Source organism: Dendropsophus ebraccatus, chromosome 12 (genome assembly GCF_027789765.1).
Source record: "Dendropsophus ebraccatus isolate aDenEbr1 chromosome 12, aDenEbr1.pat, whole genome shotgun sequence".
NCBI classification, from domain to species: Eukaryota; Metazoa; Chordata; class Amphibia; order Anura; family Hylidae; genus Dendropsophus; species Dendropsophus ebraccatus.
This window is the reverse complement of record NC_091465.1, coordinates 83746846-83753631: the sequence shown is the minus strand read 5'-3', so window position 1 is coordinate 83753631 and position 6786 is coordinate 83746846. Positions and strand designations below refer to the sequence as shown.

Here is a 6786-nt window from a genome sequence, read left to right as displayed (position 1 = left end):
TATAATACTGCCCCCTATATACAGGAATATAACTACTATAATACTGCTCCTATATACAGGAATATAACTACTATAATACTGCCCCCTATATACAGGGATATACTACTATAATACTGCTCCTATATACAGGAATATAACTACTATAATACTGCTCCCTATATACAAGAATATAACTACTATAATACTGCTCCTATATAGAAGAATATAACTACTATAAAAAAGTTAATAATTGTAATGATCACTATTATGACGTCCGCGCAAACAATGTCTGATATTTAATACACTGTGTGCATTGGGTGGTCATTATTCCATTGAGATTAAAATGTGGTAACAACATACTTTTTTTTATTTTTTTTACTTAGTGTGACCATAGCCTATAGATGAAAGTAATATACTGATCTGGCGGTGAGGACACTTCATTGCAGTCTGATGCAAGTCCTGTGCAGAGCTGATGGTTTCCACGTCTCCATGGCTGGTGTTGCTGTGTTGTTGGATGCTGGTCGCTGAGAGATCATAGTGGTGACATCTAGATGAAGCTGCTTGACTCAAAAGGAAAACATTATGTTACGCTATATTCCCATGTTAGAAGTCACAGCAGTATCTGAAAGTTGTGTCTTGCACCAGTTATCACACGCCTTGTCCTATATTAGTATTAGAATTTTTTCCTCCCTCATCCACAGGCTATTCCTGGTTTTGCAGGTATATTATCTTGAATGGCCGAGTCCATTACCAGTCACAGCCTCTAACATAGGTGGAACAGTTTTATCTAGAAGAGTGGAAGGATTGTTCTAATCTCAGACAGCTTCTCTGAAGACTGCTGCCATAGTTTAGGTAGAATGTCTCCAAATGCCGAATGTTGGCATCCAAGATTATTGTATTTAGTATCATTTATTTGATAGTGTCCTTGATTCTAGAACGCTGTACATATTATAAGGGGTTAACATACAAATCGTAACATAAAATCAATTACACACTACATGAATAAAGTTATTGATAGACTGGTACATAGGGAGAGAGGACCCTGCCCATGAGGGCTTACATAGGGGGAGAGGACCCTGCCCATGAGGGCTTACATAGCGAGAGAGGACCCTGCCCATGAGGGCTTACATAGGGAGAGAGGACCCTGCCCATGAGGGCTTACATAGGGGGAGAGGACCCTGCCCATGAGGGCTTACATAGCGAGAGAGGACCCTGCCCATGAGGGCTTACATAGGGAGAGAGGACCCTGACCGCAAGGGATTACATAGGGAGAGAGGACCCTGCCCATGAGGGTTTACATAGAGAGAGAAGACCCTGCCCATGAGGGCTTACATATAGAGAGAGGACATGACAAAAAGTTTTGCATCCAGCAATCCAATCAACCAATGTGAAGTACAGTGAATGGTAACACCTCATCCCTGACATTGTGGTATTCATCTGGCCCCGCATGTCAGGGTCAAAATCTAGCATTTGCTCTACTTGATATTGTTCATTGGTTGATTGGAATGCCGGATGTCTTAGGGTGCGTTCACGGGTTCTCCGCAAACTGTCCGTAGTACAGATGGTGTTCTGCAGAGTGGATCTCGGAGCTCCCCGCATTATGATTAATTATGATATCGGGAGCTCCGGTACTGTTTTCAGGCTGTGACCGTACACCAGCGCAAACTTTCAAATAATATCGGAACTCCTGACATCATTATTAATGCGGGGAGCTCCGAGTTCCACTCGGCAGACAGTTTGCGGAGATTGTGTGAACACACCCTAAGGGCCCTATTACACGGGACTATTATCGTGAGGAAAATTGTTATATTGTTTGAATTTAAACAATAACTGTCCTGTGTAATTGCAGGTAACAATTGAGAACGTTTGTGTGTTGTTCATCGTTCATTTAGATCTGACCCTAAAATCATCGTTAATCGCTCGCTAATCGTTCCCTGTAATACCACATTCGTTCACTAATCGTTCAGTGTAATTCCAAATTGTTCCTTCTTTTGCTGGGATCAGATAGAGTAACCGATCGTAGTAACTAACGACTATTGTTCTGTGTTATATGGTAAACAATTTTAGGTTAACGATAAACAATCTCGTTTCGGATCATTTATCGTTAATCGCTAATCATTAAAAATGGCTTATGGTGCATTTACACAGACAGATTTATCTGGCAGAATTTGGAAGCCAAAGCCAGGAATGGATTTAAAAAGAGGAAAAATCTAGTCTTTCCTTTGTGACATGTTCCCTGTTTATAGTCTGTTCCTGCCTTTGGCTTTAAAAATATGTCTGTGTAAACACACCATTAGTCTAATAGGACCCAAACTCCTTGTCAATTGATCCGCTGGATTGGGTCCATCTGGCTTAAACTTTGTTGTACCAAACCTCTTCTTAATTATGCACCAAAAAATTTTGTCAAAATTTTGTCCGGTTACCATTACCTGCAGTAAGTCGACTAATAGTCGTTATAGACTATTGGGTTTTGTTCATTATTTATGTCCAATGAACAATGTGCATAGAAACAGAAACAGCTACTGACTCATACCACCATGTATACAACAAGTGAAGCAAGACTGTACAGCCTAGCCAGACAATGGTCACTGATGTAAAGTCAACTCTTTCCGCTTATGGAAACTATGTGCTGGTGGTTACTTACATAAGATACATGATTGTTGCTGCGTCTTCAAGAAACAACTGAAGCATACCGATGTGTGACGTTACACGATACTTTCCTTTACACGCTGCCTATGGCATTTTTTTTAACTAGACATTTTGAGGTATAAATAAGAAGGAGAACCAGAACGGCAACTAACCTGCTGAGAGAGTCCACTCATCATGGCCGACCTGCTGGGATACCTGCTCCTTGTCTCTGCTCTGGCTACACCAGGTAAGAGAGTTTTTATAATTATTATATTCCATTATGTTGAATGTGTCATACAGAATAATACTAAGTTATATTTTATGGCTTAAAAAAGACATATAGAGGAGTGTACAGCCAAGGTTGTAGCCACGATGGTGTCTGGGGGAAACGGAATGTGAAATGTATAGCATAGCCCAGCTCTTTGCTGACTTTTGCCTTTGGAGGCAAATTGTGGGCAAACGGGTTGGATTTTAACATGTCTGCCCCGTGTCTGAATAGCGGCAAAAAACATGATAGAAGACAGAAACTCACAAAAACACAAGTACTAGATCCATAGGACCCTGAGCACAGCAAAGGGGAAGGAAGCAATACGCCAAATGTGCATCAGGTTGGCTGGGGTGGGTTCCCCTTCTCTCTTTCCCCTTTTTTGTGTCTGGATGTGTAGGTCAGGTCCATTTATTTACGTTTTTTCATCCTTCTTGCACCATGCACTTTATCCCTTACACAATATATGTTTGGTGCACTAGTGCAGTAAGTTTACATTGGGATACTGCTGCTACAATTATAGTCAGTGCATCAGGTATTGTCACAGGTGATATAATTATAGTCCGTGCATCAGTTATTATCACAGGTGATATAATTATACTCAGTGCATCAGGTATTATCACAGGGGTTAATGTCGTGACGCCAGTGCTAGTCCAGTACACAGGTGTGATGTTGGTACCTGCTTGTTTGTGTGGCTGGCTGTGTTCCCCAAATGGTCGGTAACCTGCCGGGTTGTGATGGGTCCCTTGGGCTCTTGTCATGACAGTCCTGAGTGGCAACTGAACGCAACTCACAGAGAGGGGAAAAATGACCCAAGATGTACGGTGCTGTGTGTATAGAGTATGACAGAGTCCCAGTAGTATAAAAATAAAACAGTTTTAGTATAAAGCTTCTCAGTATAACAGTGCACATTTAACAAAATCGATAGGTCTTTACACAGACTTTAGGCTTGAGCTAGTTGTGCTTAAAGTGGTGCTGGAGAGTAACAAGAGAGAAGAGAGGTAGTTGTAGCGGTGCTTGAAGAGTAGAGTAGAGGAGTTGGCCAGAGGAGCCCCAACCCAGTGAAGCTGTATACTCTGACGGAACCTGGAGATATACTTTGTAGTGAAGAGTTACTTGTATTTGTGTTTAGACTTTGGTCACCTTTAGTCCTACAGTTGTGAGCTACCTGTCCTGTCAGGGTAATACAAGGCCCAGTCGTGGTTATCTGGGTGAAGCTAAGTTTCCAGGGGTGTCCCAGTTACCTACAGTGTGTGATAGGATACGTAGACCTTCTTTATGGTAACTTTGTCCTATCGAGGCTAGTTCCTCTTGTGCTCAGGATACTGCCCTGCTCTGTGTTTTCGGTGTGGGTCAGGGTGTTCCTTGGTTACCTCTCCCTTTAAAGTACTTAGCACTGCATACTATACGTAGTAGGAGTACTAAAAGAACTGGTTGTCTCTTGTTGCATCTATACACTACAGTGTCTAGACTAGACTGCACTCGTTGTCCCCGACAGGCATCCTGGCATCAGCCAGGCCCTGGCTTAACTACAGCAGGAACAGTTGTTTTCTGTCTTTCCTCTCTGAGAATCTGGTAGGAACTGAACTGCACTTCCTCCACCATGTAACTCCTCCTACAGGGGCCTACAATGTGCCTCGCTGTGAGTGGTGAAAGAAGAGAGATAATAGGCTAGAAAAGAAGAGCACCTCCTGTTGGTTAGCACAAAAAACATGGTACAACAGAAACATTAACCCAATTCTGACTTCAGCTATGCATATAAGGACATAGAAAATACTGACACCTAGTGGTGAAACTTCAGAATTCCTCATCACCACTTTTAACCTGAAAGAAAAGGATTTTTGACAGGTGCACAGGAGAGATTAAAAACACCTGTGGTGGGACATTACATTTGTGTGGGTTATCTTTAAAACATGACCTGTTGGTGGCCATGAGGACTTGAATTGAGAAGCTCTGGACTAGAGGAAGACAGGGGAGTCTGGTGGCGACTTGGCTCTCTTCTTCTTTAGAAATAAAGATGTCAGATAGGAGGATCTGTTACATGTTTATGGGGGAGTCTATAGAGATGTTGGCTGAACTGTACCTGTACAACATGTAGGGGACCTAATACAGCTCATTTAGGGACAGGGGTCCATGGGAGTGATGACAAGCTCTGTACCACGCAGAACGCCACGTTTCCTGTATATAAGTATACAAGCTAATATTCTGCATTGCTCTCTCTATGGACAAGCTGACTCACAAGGGGGGGTCGGTGGAGTATATCATGTCACGGGACTCCATATCTCCTGTGATCTCTATAGAACCTGCAGGACAAGTTTCTTTACTCACTTTAGTTGTGACTTTGAGCAATGTTTCTCATCCTAAGCCAGCTGAATCCAGCCAGAGAGACAGGCGTCCTCAATGAAGCAATCAGCTATAAAAGTTAAAAAATCACAAAATAAGTTCATCATTTTCAGCTACATCTGAAATAACTAGATGCTGGGGCAGGATTGGAGGTATAGGTACTGGCCTGGAGAGACTCACTGAGATACATTCACTTACTTGTAATATATTACTTATCTAGTGTCTATATAGAACTTACAGTATAGTGTTTATTTAGTTTTTTTTCTGTATTTGTAGCTCTGCGTGTATGTAATATCTATTGCATTACATTACTATGTATTATGTATTTGTTTCATAATATTTACAGTGCATAGTTATGGTATTTATATAACATTTATACTATAGTGTTTATTAGTAATAATTATATATATATATATATATATATATATATATATATATATATAAATATAAATATATATATATATATACATACATACACACACAGCGGTGCCTTGGATTAGGAGCATGATTTGTTCCTTGACGGCGCTTGTAGTCCAAATCCACTCTTAAACCAAAGCAAATTTTCACATAAGGAATCACTGAAATGCAGACAATTGGGGAGAGAGGGGTTACAGCTATGAAGAGATTACCTCCAGTAGTGGAGTATAATAGGTCCGTTTCGGGCGGTAGCCTGGGGCCCTGAGCTCCCGGGGGGCCCACGACCACCCAAAAAGACTGATACTTTCAGTGGTGTATTATCTCCTGCCTACAGTTCTGCCATAATTTGCAAAAAATTGGTGCTTTTTACCACAATTTTGCAGAAATTAGGTCATTATAACATTATCTATCCTGTAATATGAACACCAGACAAGTGCTGCCATAGTGGTGGTGGGTGGGGGGGGGGGGGCAGGCTTGGTGAACAGCCCGGGGCCTATGGTGAAGTTAATCCGCCCCTGATTACCTTCACAGTCCTGTCCCCTGATGCAAGCCCCAGCCTGAAGTGCATCTGCTATCATTTAGAAGGTGAGGAAGACTTCCTGGGTCAAAGTACAGTGCTGTAGACCCCACTATGCAGACCCTGCCCCTCCCCCCTCCCCCTCCCACCCAGTACAGGGAGCTCTTACACCAAAGCAATGCTCTTACACCAAGTTACGATTTTGAAAAACTGTGAGCTCTTCTTGCAAAACGCTCTCAATCCAAGTTAAGCCAAGGTACCACTGACACAGGAGAAGTCCAGCAAAAATTGTAAAGATTGGGACAACATAATAAAAAAGCTGTAACTACCTCTCCCCGAGCCCGAGGCTTTGAGAACGCCGACCCAGTAGCATTATAAAGCTTTACAGGATAAGTGTACGACACATATTGGTAGCAACACAACATGCTGAGAAACAGCAAAGAGTATAAATAAGTGAGATAATTTCCATCCCTGTACTTTTCTTCTCCCTCATGGATCTCAGCACTTCATTGTCTCCACTCGGAAGTGTCATCTTATTATTGCTGTGCAACAGAGTTCACGCTTTCCCACAATCCCCCTTGCTTGCATGTGCAATGAAGACCAACTGCCAATACTAACAGGACAGATCAGGAGATTG

The 6786-nt window shown here is 42.1% G+C and overlaps 1 long non-coding RNA gene across 2 annotated transcripts; it reads right to left on the bottom strand.

Moving 5' to 3' along the window:
* Positions 1-363: 363 nt before the first annotated feature.
* Positions 364-5279, bottom strand: LOC138770048 (uncharacterized). 2 transcript variants are annotated; one of them, XR_011359382.1, is made up of 3 exons: positions 5201-5279; positions 2781-2845; positions 364-539 (listed from the first exon to the last, which is right to left on the bottom strand). It is a non-coding gene; the product is annotated as an uncharacterized lncRNA (long non-coding RNA). The 2 variants fall into 2 exon arrangements; XR_011359383.1 differs by having other exon boundaries at positions 364-536.
* Between the last annotated feature and the right edge of the window lie 1507 nt (positions 5280-6786).